General features: G+C 40.0%; 1 protein-coding gene across 7 annotated transcripts in view; it reads left to right on the top strand.

The window, feature by feature from the left end:
- The window catches only part of LOC149800597 (nicotinamide riboside kinase 2-like), a 52,510-nt gene that overhangs the window by 10,564 nt on the left and 26,716 nt on the right, over positions 1–15,230 (top strand). For 2 of the 7 annotated variants that reach the window (XM_089954580.1, XM_089954579.1), the window contains exon 1: positions 12,562–13,136. The exons of 1 other annotated variant lie outside the window; for it this stretch is intronic. The gene's annotated coding sequence lies outside the window, so the exon portion shown is untranslated. Of the gene's footprint in view, positions 1–12,196; positions 12,251–12,560; positions 13,137–15,230 lie in introns of those variants that run through there. 4 more of the 7 variants (XM_089954578.1, XM_089954582.1, XM_089954576.1 and 1 more) reach the window with 4 other exon arrangements.

The following is a 15,230-nucleotide window of genomic DNA, read 5'->3' as shown; positions in this document are numbered from 1 at the left end:
GAGATGTCCCAGTTACAACACGAACTGCAGTCCTTGATGGATCGCCAAGATTTGTCCGAAACAGAAAAATCGCAAAAGTACGGTCAACTCTTGCAACGACTGCAACTCTTTCACCAGAAAGCTTTAGACGAAACAGCTCTACCCACTCTGAAAGATTTTAAGACCTTGATGAAAAGTCCAGCACCATCACCAGTACCAGTACCAGTACCAGTGACCAAGACAGAAAAAGGAAAAGAAGAAGAAGAAGGGTTTCAAACTCCACCAGAAAAAGTACGCAAGTTAACAACACCACCTACCTCCAGAATTGGATGGATTAAAAAGATGATGACCACCCCTTCTTCATCACAAGAGAAAAAGAAAGTGAAGACAGAAGTGAAGACAGAAGTGAAACAAGAACCGATATCCCCCGCTCAGACATCCTCCTCCTCTTCAACACCTATTGCCGGTCGCACACGCAAAGCATTGCAATCCAAGAAAATACCCCAAGAGAAAAAGAGTAGCATCCTCCAAGAGTGGGTGCCTTATTAACACACCAACCAACACAAAAAAATGGAAAAAGTGTTAGCCAGCATTTACTACGATCCCTCCCATCCTGCAGGTTACGCAGGAGTTCAAAAATTGTATCGTGCTGCCAAAACTCGACTGAAAAGTCTCCGTTTACCTCAAGTGCAACGATGGTTACAAGAACAAGCTACCTACACTTTACACAAACCCATTCGACGCAAGTTTGCCAGAAGTCGCACCCGAGTGGAAGGCATCGATCATCAATGGCAAGCCGATTTAGCCGATGTCTCTCATTTGGCCAGCTACAATCGTGGCTACAAATATTTGTTTTGTGTCATCGACGTCTTTTCCAAATTTGCTTGGATCGTACCCTTGACTTCCAAATCGAGCAGCGAGTTAGTGCGAGCCCTACAACGAGTGCTGAAACAAAGCGGTCGTCACCCTCTTCGATGGCAAACGGACAAAGGCACCGAATTTCTGAACCAAGCTTTCCAAAAAGAATTAAAGAAACGTGACATTCATTTTTTTACCACCGAGAATCCCGAAACCAAAGCCAGCATCGTGGAACGTTTTCAACGCACTTTGAAAGAACGCATGTGGAAATATTTTACGCATCACCACACTCTGAAGTACATCAACATCTTACCGCACCTGGTGCAAGCGTACAACCAATCTTACCATCGAAGCATTGGACGTGCCCCGCAAGACGTGACTCCCGACAACGAAGTGTTGGTGTTTGAGCGCCTGTTTGGTACGTCCCCGACGAGGGCTGTCCCGAAGAAAAGTGGAGAGTTGGCCGTAGGAGATTGGGTGCGCATTGGCAAAACCAAACGCACTTTTGACAAAGGTTACTTACCTAACTGGACGACCGAATTGTTTCGCGTCACTGGACGAGTGCATGGCCGTCATCCTGCCGTCTATAAATTGGAAGACATGAACGGAGAAGTGCTCAAAGGAACGTTTTATTTGCCCGAGTTACAACGTGTCACCAAAAAAGAAGACGACGTGTACGACATCGAAAGCATTCTCGAACGCAGAACCCGTAAAGTGGGCAAACGACGTGTCAAAGAAGTCAAAGTACGTTGGAAAGGATATCCACCCAGTTTCGATTCTTGGATCGACGCTTCGCAAGTCATCGACTATAAAAAGAAGTGATCATCATGCCTTTTCACACAGACGCAGCTACGTCGACCACTCTTCCTTCCCCTAGTTCTTCTGTGCAAGATTTACAAAAACAACCCTTGTTGGTGTGGTGTGGAGAACGTGTGCCTAAAACGCAAATCGTCTTTTTCTGCCAAATCTTCGTGGTGTATTGTGTCATCGGGGCAGCCATCGCCAATTTGAGTTTGCAACAAGGAGACAAACAATTGTGGACCATTTTATTGAGCAGTTGCATCGGTTACCTGCTTCCTAATCCCTCCCTGAAATTCACCTCGAACGGGAACCACGGGAACCTTGTGTCCAGTGCCAGTGCCAGTCACCACTCCAACCACAACCAGAACCCCATTTTGGGCGGAGACACGCCTCTGACGTCCACTAACCCCTCGGACAGCCACAGAACTCTGGAATTATGAGTCACCAAAACCAATTTTACTTAACCTTACCCAGCGACAGTTCCATGGAGGTGTTTCCCAAGAACACGTTGTGCTGTTACACGGCCAAATTACCTCAAGCCATCCCCTTAGATCACGAAGCCCATTGGGAAGTGGCTTTAGTAGAAATGATTCACCCGACCCAAGTCCTCAATGTCCTTCCCAATCAAATTTTTTTTTATGTGGAAGTTCATGACGAACAATTGCAACAGTGGATGGATAGCAATGTCAAATATGACAAGAAAACCCGTACACAAAAGTACACCACCTATCACTTGTTCATTTCCCCAGGCTATTATTTTAGTGGTCAACATTTGGTCAGCACCATAGCCTCCAGGTTTAATGCCGTGTTTCTGAAAGCTTTGGAGCATGTTAACAAAAGTGTCACCATGGAGTAGCACAAAACAGCTCGTCGCTTCTTAATGAAATTTGAACGGAGTAAAATCCTGTCCATTTTATTTTGTCCTGAATTGTATGACATGTTGGGCGGAGACATGAACCTGAGAATGAGCATGATGAAGAAAAGCGAATTACCCATCGTTTACGACAACGAGTCTTTTAGCAAGTTATTTCGTGCCCCGGTAGAACTGAACCAAGGACTGAATTTGATGTTTGTGTACTCCGATGTGGTGGAGTATAACGTGGTGGGACACACCTCCGTACCGTTACTGCGTGTCATTCCTTTCAAAGTGGATTCTGCCACGAACACTGACGAGGAAGGTGGAAACACTTACCACGTCCACCGCGAATTTGTCCATCCTCACTATTTGCCTGTCAGTAAGTCGTATTTGGACACGGTCAACATTACTATAAAAGGAGATTTGGGACAAAATATTCCATTCACCAAAGGAAAAGTCACGGTGAAACTCCATTTTCGAAAACGGTTTTCTCACGATTCGTAAGTCATGTATCCAGTGTACCGAGGGGTTGCTCGACAGCGAGGACACGGCTTAGGAGATATGTTAAAATCGGCATTTCGTTCGGTAGCCCCGGTGTTGAAACCGATGGTGACACGCGGATTGCACGCCTTGAAAGATGCGGCACTGACGCAAGGCAAAGAATTTCTCCAAAATGTCATCATCGACAAACAAAACCCTAAAGAAGCCTTCATGAGGGCAGGCAAAAATGTCTTGCTGCAAACGGGCAAAGACATTTTAGGCCAACGAGAAACACCTATAAATGCCCTGCACGCTACCGAGTCAGGCATTCAGCAAGGACAAGGCAGAAAGAGACGACGAAGAAAACACCCTTTCACCAGACTTCAAGCGAGAAAGGCCAAGAAAAGAAGAACCGTTCGAGACTTAGACGTTTTCGATTATTGAGAAAAGAGACAAAAAATGATGCACCGAGAATCTTGCGCTTGTTCCAAGACGGAACTGGATCTGTTTGCCATGCCCCCCACGATGATGACGATGCAAGAATCCCAGTGGGTGGAATTTCACCCCGTCTCCTCACTGACCGATTCCGTTCCCATCGAGTTTGAAATCAAAGGACAGCCCGAAGATTACATCGATCTGAATAGCAGTTACTTGTACCTGAAAGTCAAAATTCTAGATAAGACTGGAGGTGCTATAGACGATGAAGCAGTAGCTCCCGTCAACAATTTCATGCATTCCTTGTTCAGTGGAGTGGACTTGTACTTGAATAACAAACTGTCAGTAGCAGCATGGATACTTACCCTTATCGTGCCTACCTGGAAAATCTCTTGACGTACGGAATAGATGCCAAGAACACTCATCTCAATGCCTTTGTGGTATGGGAAGCTGACGAACCTACCAAGTTTGAAATATTGGAAACTGATGAAAAGAAAGACAACAATGATGGATTTGTAGAACGAAGAAAGAGAATCACGGGAGCCGACACAAGTTTAGAACTGATGGATCGTTTGCATTTGGACATGTGGTTGCAAGAAAAGTATTTGCTGAACGGGGTGGATGTCCGCCTGAGACTGAATCGTAGCAGTGCCGCTTTCCATTTGATGGCTGATAGTGACGGTTACAAAACCAAAATCCTAGAAGCCAGACTCTACGTACGCCGTGTGGAAGTGTTACCTAAAGTGGAAAACGACATCAGTCAGACGTTGAGCAGAACGACTGCCAAGTATCCCATACGACGCGTGGAAGTGAAAACCTTCACCATTCCCAAGGGACAGCGATCCATGATCGAAGATCATCTGTTCCAAGGACAGTTACCCAAACGTTTGATCGTTGGTATCGTCGAGAATACAGCCTTCAACGGAGCTGCCGAAAAAAATCCTTTCTACTTTCAACACTTTGGCGTGTCCAAAATCGAAGTCAGTCGCGATGGCAAGACCTTGTGTACCCGACCTTTCGAACCTGACTTTACCAAGAAGAATTACTTGAGATCGTACTTGTCCCTGTACGAAGCCACCGGACAGTTAGGAACCAATACCAGTCACGGTATTACGTACGAGGATTATGCAGGAGGCTACGCTTTGTGGGCTTTCGATTTCACTCCAGACCAAGGCAGCGACGAGGGACATTTCCACCCTATAAAATCAGGCCAGATTCGTGTGGAAATTCAGTTTAAAGACCGAGACCCTGATGAAACGGTGAACGTCATCCTGTATGCAGAATTCGATAATACCATAGAAATCAACAGTTTGAGAGAAGTCATCCTAGATTACTAGAAACCATGGAAGACTGTTATCCCTCTTTACCTAGTGGAGAAACTTTAAAGATGGAATGTGAGGAGACTGTGGAAAAAATGTTGTGTTTTGAAAAAAAAATTGTTTGATGTTATGATGTTGGATTATTGTTAAAAATGTTAGAGTTGTTGTTTAGTGTTAAGTGATTTTTGAATAAAAAATGTTGTGTTTTGAAAAAAATTGTTTGATGTTATCATGTTGGATTATTGTTAAAAATGTTAGAGTTGTTGTTTAGTGTTAAGTGATTTTTGAATAAAAAATGTTGTGTTTTGAAAAAAAATGCCTTTGTGGTTTGTTTAGCTATAAGAATGTTGGATTGATGCTCTTTCATTTCTTACTATCCCTCGCATGACACTCACTGAACGTTGCGGCTCGAAAACCGTGTGGGGGATGTTTTCCTTCACGTCCGCGCTTTGACTTTAAGAACCGGGGTTGTTTCCAGTCTAACCATCCATTGTCGACTCATCCTCCTAAGAAGATGTGTTCCAAACTAGCTAAACTCAACGAAGCCTACGTGAATTTGCATAGGGTCAGACACAGTCTGATACCGAAGCCAGAAGAAATAGAGAATGTGAGAATGTTAAAAATCACTGAAGACCTGATAGAAGAGCTCTTCAGAGAAGAAATGAACAGGGAGAAAGAAGAATGGACGGAGAAGTACAGACTTCAGAGACAGCAGCAACAGCAGCAACAACAACAACAGCAGCAGCAACCTGAAGCTGACAGAGGCTTTGTCGATTGTCGTATCGACACCAAAGAGTTCTTCTTCTCTTTTCGAAGAAGCAGACCTATCGCCAGAAAGTCTATCCTCAGAGGACATCGCATTCTTAGAAACTAAAAAAGAATGCCATAGCAAACAAAAAAACAGCCCTTTTCAGGGCTACCCAATACTCTAGAAAAGAAATAACAATCCATTTGCCAATGTGTGTAGGTAGAGTAGTGTGAAAATAAACACTAACTCTTTTTAAAAAAATGTGAGGGTATGTGTTTGTGTGTTTGTGTTTGTAAGTGGTTAAGTAAGTTGGTATGGATAGTAGATTAAAATGATGTCTTTTTTTTGGTGTTTGAGGTGTAAATTTGGGGTTAGATTGGATTGCTTTGAGTATGTGGATAGTCTATTGAAGTGATTTATAAAAAAAAATTTAAAATAGTGATGGGTAGCATAAAAAGTGAGTGAGTGTTTCTTTTAGGTCCGCGCGTTGTTGTTTTTTGGTCATGATGTAGGTAAGATCAATTTTATGTTTTTAGGGGGATGTTTTCCATCACGTCCGCGCTTTCACTATAAATTGAAACTCGCTGGGCAGTCTAGCTACCCTTGTTGATTGTTCAACACAAGAATGAATAGCAGAATAAGCAAACTTCTTGAACTCCAGATACATCTGGAATATGTCAGGCGCCTGTTAAATGAACTGGCCGCGGAGGCTATAGTAGAAGAGGAAAGAATGAAGAACGAAGAGGAGGAGAGAAGACAGAGGGAAGAGGAGGAAAAGAAACTAGAAGAGAGGATGTCGTACAATACTCCCGAGACAGAGGATTGGGGTGTTGAAGCGAATCATCCTCCCTCTGCGCTCCCCAGAAGAAAGGTGAAAGGAGACTGGGGAAGAAGATGCGTGTGTGGCGCCAGGCCAGGAAGGTGCGACCATTAGATAGGTGCATCTGGAGTTAAAAAAAAAACAGCCCTTTTAAGGGCTACCCAATACTCTAGAAAAGAAATAACTATCGATTTGCCAATGTGTGTGTGTGTGTGTGTGTGTAGGTAGAGTAGTGTGATTATAAACACTAACTCTTTTTTCATAGTGCGAGGGTATGTGTTTGTGTGTTTGTGTTTGTAACTGCTCACGTACGATTGTGTGGATAGTAGATTATGGATTTTGTTTATTGTTTCTTAGCGTATGTGGAGAGTATAGTTTGAGTTTTGTAACCGCTCACGTAAGATTGTGTGGATAGTAGATTATGGATTTTGTTTATTGTTTCTAAGCGTATGTGGAGAGTATAGTTTGGGTTTTGTAACCGCTCACGTACGATTGTGTGGATAGTAGATTATGGATTTTGTTTATTGTTTCTTAGCGAATGTGGAGAGTATAGTTAGGGTTTTATTATATGAAATGAAAAAGTAGGGGATGTTTTCCTTCACGTCCGCGCTTTTCGTATAAGAACCCACAGTATTCGTCGTTCAAACCATTCTGCAAAGAATAAAAAAAGAAGATGGCTTCTAACCAAATGGACAAATGGAAAAATTGCAAAACGTCCTGGACAATTTAGGAATGATAGAGCAAATGTTGGTTAACCTAAACGAGGATCACTATTCTTATAGTCCCCATCGAGTGAAGTTGGAGATAAACAATTTACGAAAAATGAAGGTAATCATCAGTGATCTGTTGAAAGAAATAAAGGAGGAGAAGGAGGATGAAGAGGAAAGGATAAGGATGAGAGCATGGAATGAAAAAATTGAAAAAGAAGAAGAAAATGAAAAGAGGAAGAAAGAAGAGGAGGAAGAGAAGAAGAAAGAAGAGCAGGAGAAAAAAAAGAAAGAAAAGAAGAGAAAGAGTGTTGGAGATAAAATAAGAACTTGGTGGAGAAAAAGAAGAAACTAGAACCAGAAGAAGAAGAAGAAAACCCAAAGGCCCTTTTCAGGGCCAGCCATATTTCTCGAAAAGAGATAGCCTTTCCATTGCCTACCCCTTTTTAAAAAAATTTTTTTTTAAAAAAAAAATCCCATATTCAATTCCCCTTTGTCCCTAAACAACCCCCAAACTCTATTCCCCATGTTAAATTCCCCTTGTACGTATATCGGCCCACAATTTTTTCCCATGTTAATTCCCCTTGTACGTATATTAACCCACGATTTTTCGCCATGTTAAATTTCCATTGTACGTATATTCGCCCAGGGGTCTCCGTAATGCTAATTTCCATTGTACGTATAGTGGCCCACTTAACTACTCACATACCTACATTGTCTGAGCCCGAGACAGACATAATGTAATGACAGTGATCCGTAACGGTGAGTGCTTTAGACCACTCGGACACCCTTACAAATTTGGATCTATAATATAAGAACTAAAGATATTCAATTTTGACACAAACAAAAATCGTTGCTGAAACTCATCAAAGAAATAAAACTTAAATAAATCAAGTTGTAGAAAATATGAATATATATGTGAGTACGCGGGAAAAAGTTTCCACTCAATAGCTTTCATAACAGGGATAAAACAACCAATCTTGGTTTAAAACAGAATTTACGTAAGTCAGAAAGAAGTACCACATAAAAAATGTTTGTTCTGAATAAAAATAAACAATAAAGAAAAGTGTTTTCTTTTAATAAAAATAAACAAAAATTTCAATCATACGAAAAGAGAATATAAAAGTAGTAAATCCACTCTTGGAAAATACCGAAGCCAATGAAAAAGGAATATGACAGATAAAGAAAGACATATGAATTTTAAAATTCACACGGTATTTTGGAATGTCGTTAATTCTGTAAATAAGGCTGGTCATATTATACAAGCCGATATAAAAAATATTGTAAAGATATAAACTCGGATGATATGATAAAATTGATGAGCTTAATTTATGTTATTTGAGCGTAACTTGACTGAGGTTATTTATATCCGGGTGATATAACTATATCTCCCTTTCCCATACCTCAAAATCCTCTTCAGGCTAAATATTATGTTTCTTATACAATTGAAAAGAAGGTATTTGAGATAACTTATATCAATAACACTCATGTGAGGTGAAAACACAAACAACTTTGCAATATAAATATGTTAAAGGAGTATTTAGAGAGAGATAGCCCTGTTAATCAATCATCCAATTTAGTTGTACTCTGAATTATCGTACCAGTCGAGTGGTCAACTTTGGGGTATTGAAAGAAGCCTTGCAATCGGGAGAGGATGGAAACTTTAAAGTGACCACTCACCAACCGAACAAGATTGTACGTTTACCCACTCACCACATCGTCAGTCGACCCCTGGAAAAAATCTATCAAATCGTGTACCAGAAGCGAGTGAGACTTCCCAATCACTTTACGTTGCCGTACGGTCACATCGATATTGGTCAGCATATAAAAAGGGACAACGTCCAAGACCAATAGTTCATTGTCACTACCAAGACCAATCGACAAAAATGAATCCTTTCAAACAGCAAGTATAGAGCGTAAGACTCAAGTCCAACGAGAAACTCGGGTGTGATTCTATGCCTCACGATCACATCACCAATGCAATACCACATCTTAGTTGTTATGTACTAATGCCATGACAAACTACGTGCAACCAGTGAAACTTCCAGACCACAAAACTTTACCTTATGGACATGCTGATATCACCCAGTATAAAAAGGGACGACTTCCAAGAACGACACTTCATTGCGAGGACAAGCGACGAGAAAGATGAATAACTCTACGCAGAAGAAAAAAGAGAAGGAACAAACATCATTGACCTCTTTCACCACCACACCGTCACAGCAAAGTGCGTTCAAGAAGGGAAAGGATTCAATAGACCTAAAGGAGTATTTTAGCATCCAAATGACCCAGACAGCGACCTCGAGAAAATTTAGAACGACAACTTACACCTACACGGTGAAATTTAAAGACTTCGCGTCTGACGTTCCAGCCGAGGAAGTATCAGGTTTCATTACGGATCTACTTGACTCACTGTTAGAGGAACTCAAATGTCATTGCCAAGTCAAAGATGAAGGTCGTTTGAGCCTATCTATGTATCACGACAGTTTGAACTCGCCTGTATGTCTCGGATTTAGCACACCTGCAGAAATAACTTCTTCCAAACTTTTGAGGGCTATTGAAGACGTGCGGTCGGTGAGAGAAAAATTTGACATCACCGATGGAAAAGTGACTATTCATATGGCATATGTTGTACCTCCATGGGAAGAAGACGATCACTGCTCTTGATCTGCTTACCGATAAGTGTACCTAGCACGATGGACGTAACAGCAGATTTACGACTGACAGGGAATACGAGATCGGAAACATCTATGCTGGGACACAAGTGGTAGCTGACCAGATTTTAAACAACGTGTGTAACGGATAGAGAGACAAACATGAACTTTCTCTTATTTGATTGTTTGTTACTTGTTTTGTTTTAACTTTTTCTTATAAACGAACATTTAATGTAAATTCGTTGCATATGAAGTGATTTTAGAAAGGAGTGAACGTTAATTTTAAACATTAGTTTACTAGAGTCAATAACTAAACAACTCGTAAATATGTTTATTTTATGTTCAAATGTTTATGTATTTAATGGATAGTGCTTAGACCAAAGCACAGGCCAGAGAGCCCATGTATATATGTACTTGAATAAATGTTTTGAACCCATACAACAGACTTTTCTTTATCGAGTCTCTATTCTATCTGTGAGTCTTTCTTTAGAATATTTCTGTCCTCTTTTCTGTGTGTTTCAATGTGTATTTGTTTGTTTCTGTATGTCTATGTTTGTCCCTATCAACCCTTTGTCCCTACAAATACATTTCACCCTATAAAAGGTTTTGACCCTATAAACCTTTGACGTTACCAATGTTTAATTCCCACTGATCCCCAGGTGACATTCCCATTCCATGTTCAATTCCCCTTGTCGCTAGAGTGACCCAGGGTTTTTCTCCATGTTAAATTTCCCTTGTCGCTAGAGTGGCCCAAGGGGTTCTGTAATGCTAATTCCCATTGTCGCTAGGGTGGCCCCATATACTACTCACGCGATTCTCGCTGGAATTCATAAGTTTACCCCAAATTTCCAAAGACTTCCATACAGCTTCAGTTGTAAATTAGAAAGCCCGACGTGTCCACTCTATACCTAAATTTTACTCTAATTAATGCAAGACCACAGACAAAACAACCTGCCAAATATCTATCAAGCACACATCTGCATGTTTTATCTTCATCATGTTTCCGTATTGCCAACCATTCACGCCTTAGAAAATATACGAGTATCCCCTATGTTTGTCAATGTTTGCTTTCCAGTCACATTTCGCCAATATTATTGCACCACATTTGCCCACATGGAGACATAAACGGTACCTGCCAAGTCCCTTCTTATTTATTCCTTTGTGTAATTTACCGGTTTCCTACCGTAAATACTGTCCTTGCAGTCACACCACCAATGTACACCACTAGACTTTAATGTGGACTATCTTATTACAGGGACATGACATTCATTCAGTTTTGGTTGTTGTTGTTGTAGGGTTTAACGACATTTTTCAGCACACGATAGGCTGTACATGGCGGCCAGTATTATTGGTGGAGGAAAAACCCGGAAAGAACCACCGACCCACGAGAAGCTACTGGCAAGCTTTCTCATATACCCACATTAGCCGAATCCGAGACTTGAACCCACGCAGACAGAGGTGAGATGGCAGTGATCCGTAACGGAGAGCGCTTTAGACCACTCGGCCACTCGGGGACCCCCATTCGGTTTTGGCCGGAATTCAGTACTATTGAACCATGGCATCATGGAAACTCACTAATACTTCACTCTGTGACGTTTGCTTCTAACAATTGGCTAATTATTTCGGGTTAGGAATATTTCCATTGCGCCAAATTCCAATAATCACACAAGTAATCACACAAATCTAAGAATTCATTAAAACGGGGCGCTATAACCAAATGCACATACTCCATATTTAATACAATAACAAAATCTTTTGTTAACATTTTATACAATGTTATATAACGCCATAGCATTAAAGCCATTGAGATACAATTAGCTAACCGATGAATCCGGCAACTTTTCTTTAATCAGTCACATCATCGATTGGCATGAAAGAAAATCACGTAAAGATTGATTTACTGATTAAAATGTATTGAAACGTTAGATGATAACTGATGATCCTTCAAATTTTTTTTTTTTTTGTTATGGTTGCGTCGATTATTCATCCTGTTGGAAATGTATTGAAGTGTTTGTCTGTTCTATTGCATGTTATATATTTTGCATGTTATCAAATAAATTCCATGAGTTGACGTGCACTCAGTGTTTTATAACACAGAGGAATTAATTTGTTTGCAATGGAACTACTAAAATAGGTAATTTCTGTAATATTTTTAATATTGAGACCATCCAAGGCTGTTAATTTTAGATGATGACAAACATCTTTATTTTTTGGTCGGTTTAGTTCTCATTTAAACAATCGTGCAAATTCTGATATTTAGGGAAGATAAGAGTATACTATATTAATAACAGTATTATTTTTTAGAGGCTTGTCCTTGATGTTTCGAATTGTAAAAAAAAATTCGCCTCCTTGCAAGTTGGAGTCATATAGTCAAATGTTCATAAAAGTTTGACAGTATAGGTGCGATTCTTCTTTCAAAAACTAAACAGTTTTAGAAACAAAAAATTACGGTTTCAAAGAAGCAGATATGCAAATATGTAACGGAAGGTAATTTGATGCTCGGTCGACATGACTTACTGGCTAGCGTACAAGTGGTTTAAATGAACGTGACTCATTGCTACCTCATGTGACGAACTAGTGTTTGACTCAACGGGTATCCAATTGTCAGCCTATCATATACAATTTATCCTTATAACCTGGACATTTTCATCCAATTTTCACAATATAATTACGGGGCTTGTTTCAAACATTGTAGAAGAGTGCAAGACAAACATACATTTTGGAATTAATTTGCATGTTAACAAATAGGCGAAGCATTCTTTTTTTTTCAGTATGGGCAGTTGATGTTTAAAATAAAGGTCACTGCTGCCTGCCTTTGTCAATCGAGTTCAAATTCACAGTGCTTTCGGACAGTTTTTGGTCGGTTTCAGTCCGAACCTAATGTAAAAGCTCTCTTCGGCGTCGATGTTTTATATGTGCGATTTGGAAAATATGGCCGACGAAAGTAGGAGTGACTCCTTTTTGATTACAAACAACGTACAGAACGGTGTTCAGAATTTAAATTTAAGCTCAGATAGCGGCCATATCATAACTGAAACTCCCGAAAGAAAAATTACACAGACTGATCATTTGAACAAACGATTGCTGAGTGCATTTTTAGATCGGTTGAATCAAGGAGGGTCTCAGTTCCCCACTCCACCACAGGTGTTTACAGAGACCGGAGAGAACGAATTTGAATCAGAGAAAACTGAAAATACACACCATTAACAAAGGACTAAGTTCCTAAATATATTTGAGAGCAACTAGTAAGATCTTTCGCCAAAATTTTCTGCCATTTCTATTTTGTTGCTAGCATCCAGTCAGTCCTTCAATGTAAGACGTATCACGCACAAAACATAAATAGCAGTGTCGAGGTCTTACATGCAGGACTAGCATCCACTTTACTCGATTTGGCCATTAACGTCAGCAACAACTACATAATTAAGAACAATAACATCAATACTACGATTATTAATGACAATAGTCGAAGCCTAGGAGAGGTAAGGACTGCATCAGTCACGTGTGTACCATCTTCGTTTGCCACGGTTACAATGTGGTAACCTCTAAACCTTGGCGTATCAAGCAGATATGTCTGTGCATCGGGTCTGTGAATTTCATTGCATCCAGTGGATCAAAATGAAGTTGAAAGTTGTTAAAATTTTAACACTTCCCACATGATTGAGACAAGGAGAGCACAAAACTTGCATCGACTGATTATTAAGCACTTTGCCAGTGACAGTCTGTGTTTGCATAAATACCTTTCACTCAGATTCACCTGTTTTGATCTGGGGTTCAGAAAATCACTGAGGTGGGAGTCCTCCTTACGCATGTAATAGGTGTGCTGTAAAATTCAAAGATTTGCCAGTCCTGCTTCAGCCACCCAGTTTGTGGGAAAATGTGTTGATCAATTAACTGTGTTGATATTTACAATGACAGAAGTGAGTGACTGAAAGACCCCTTGATGTACATACATGTTGCCATTATAAGAGTACATAAAAAAAACATGCAATAGCTGGGCGGCAAGTTAAAAGGCTTTGACTGGCGACCGGGTGATAAGTGTACTTATATTTACAGTGATTGAAATCAGAGTCAGAAAGACCCAGAGATGTAAATGTGGTCATTTATAAAAGTATATCAAATAAACAACTTTAGCTTTCGTTACTGTGTTCATTTCCGAATGTATCTGAATAAGTAGTGCACATGACCTCAGAATCAAGATATGTTGAGACTTGACACATATTTGCAAAACTACGGGGAAAAAACAGCAAGTCGGATACTATTTAACCATTGCCTAAAATTACTACAAGTATGTAGAAAAATAAATAAACTATAAATGTGCAATCCTGTCAATGGACTGTTGTAATGAAGCTATATTACAGTGAGTGATTACATTAAGAAAACCTCTCCATCTAAAAATAGATGCACTCACGTCTGTGTTGATTCTGTAGGAAAGAAGGGACTGCAACTTTTGATGGTGGGACTCCTATTTTTACCAAAATGGGAGTCCTGGACTCCTAGTTTTAAAATCCTAGTGAGACCTCTGTCACTAGGACAAAGCACCAGTATATCTTTTTGATGTGCCAAGGTGTAGATAGGGTTATCATATGGGAACCCTGGCTAGCGAAGATGTGTATTTTCTGTCAGATTTCTGATTTATTACTAAATTATTTTATATAAAACAAAATTATCATCATGTTCAGGTATTGAATCAGCTAATTATCAAACTGATAATAAATCAGAAATTGTCCTTGGCAAAAATGTTCAATGGGACATCTGTTTAACGGAGGTTATGGTTATTTATCAGTATGTTGATAAACCAAAGACTAACACAAGTGTGGTTGATGATATTGATTTTCTGTTTAGGGGCTGATATTACCTATTCATTAAAAGCTGCACAAATCTGCACCCAATCTTGACTGCACACATCGGTGTACAATTTATACTCTTACTGGTATTTCTCGCAGCTGTCGAGCTACCGTCAGCTGAAGGGCTCTTTTGGTGACATGTACATTATATTTCCGGATGCAATGCCTATGTTTGATTTGTAAATTCACGTGGAATAGCACAACCGTCTGTCCTGTGACCTTTTTGAATTTTGTGCTAGATATGGCTGTTACCAATTGCAGGTTTGTTCCAGACGGATTTGCATGCAGCAGAATTGCTTATTTTAATGAACAGGTGATATCAGACCCACATATCATCCAATAGTATCAGGTGAGATTTGTGGGGTTGATTTATTGGTTTAGTGTAAGGTGACCAAGAATTTAGGCTTTTTCTGCGTGCACTTCTTTATGGAGACTAGACCAGCAAGTAGATTTCTGCTTTTCTTCTCTGACATTATTGGATATACTTTTGCAATATCAGAAAAAAGGTGGTGATCTACTTCTTGGTCTACATGAGGACAAGAACATTGTTTTGTGATCTTCAAGGAAGTGTGTTGCATAGGTGTTGTGCATTCTTTTTCCTTTTCCCCTGTAAAGGAAGTGTGCATTTGCATTATTCATACAATGTAATTTGGGATAATACCTCAAATTCAAATGTAGCAAAAAAAATTAGACTCCAAAAGAGGGCATACCAGTTAATTCTAGATCAAT

Source organism: Sinohyriopsis cumingii, chromosome 4 (assembly GCF_028554795.1).
Source record: "Sinohyriopsis cumingii isolate HCF-2022 chromosome 4, ASM2855479v2, whole genome shotgun sequence".
Classification (NCBI taxonomy): Eukaryota; Metazoa; Mollusca; class Bivalvia; order Unionida; family Unionidae; genus Sinohyriopsis; species Sinohyriopsis cumingii.
Note: the sequence above shows the minus strand (reverse complement) of the source record. Positions and strands in the feature narration are given on the sequence as shown.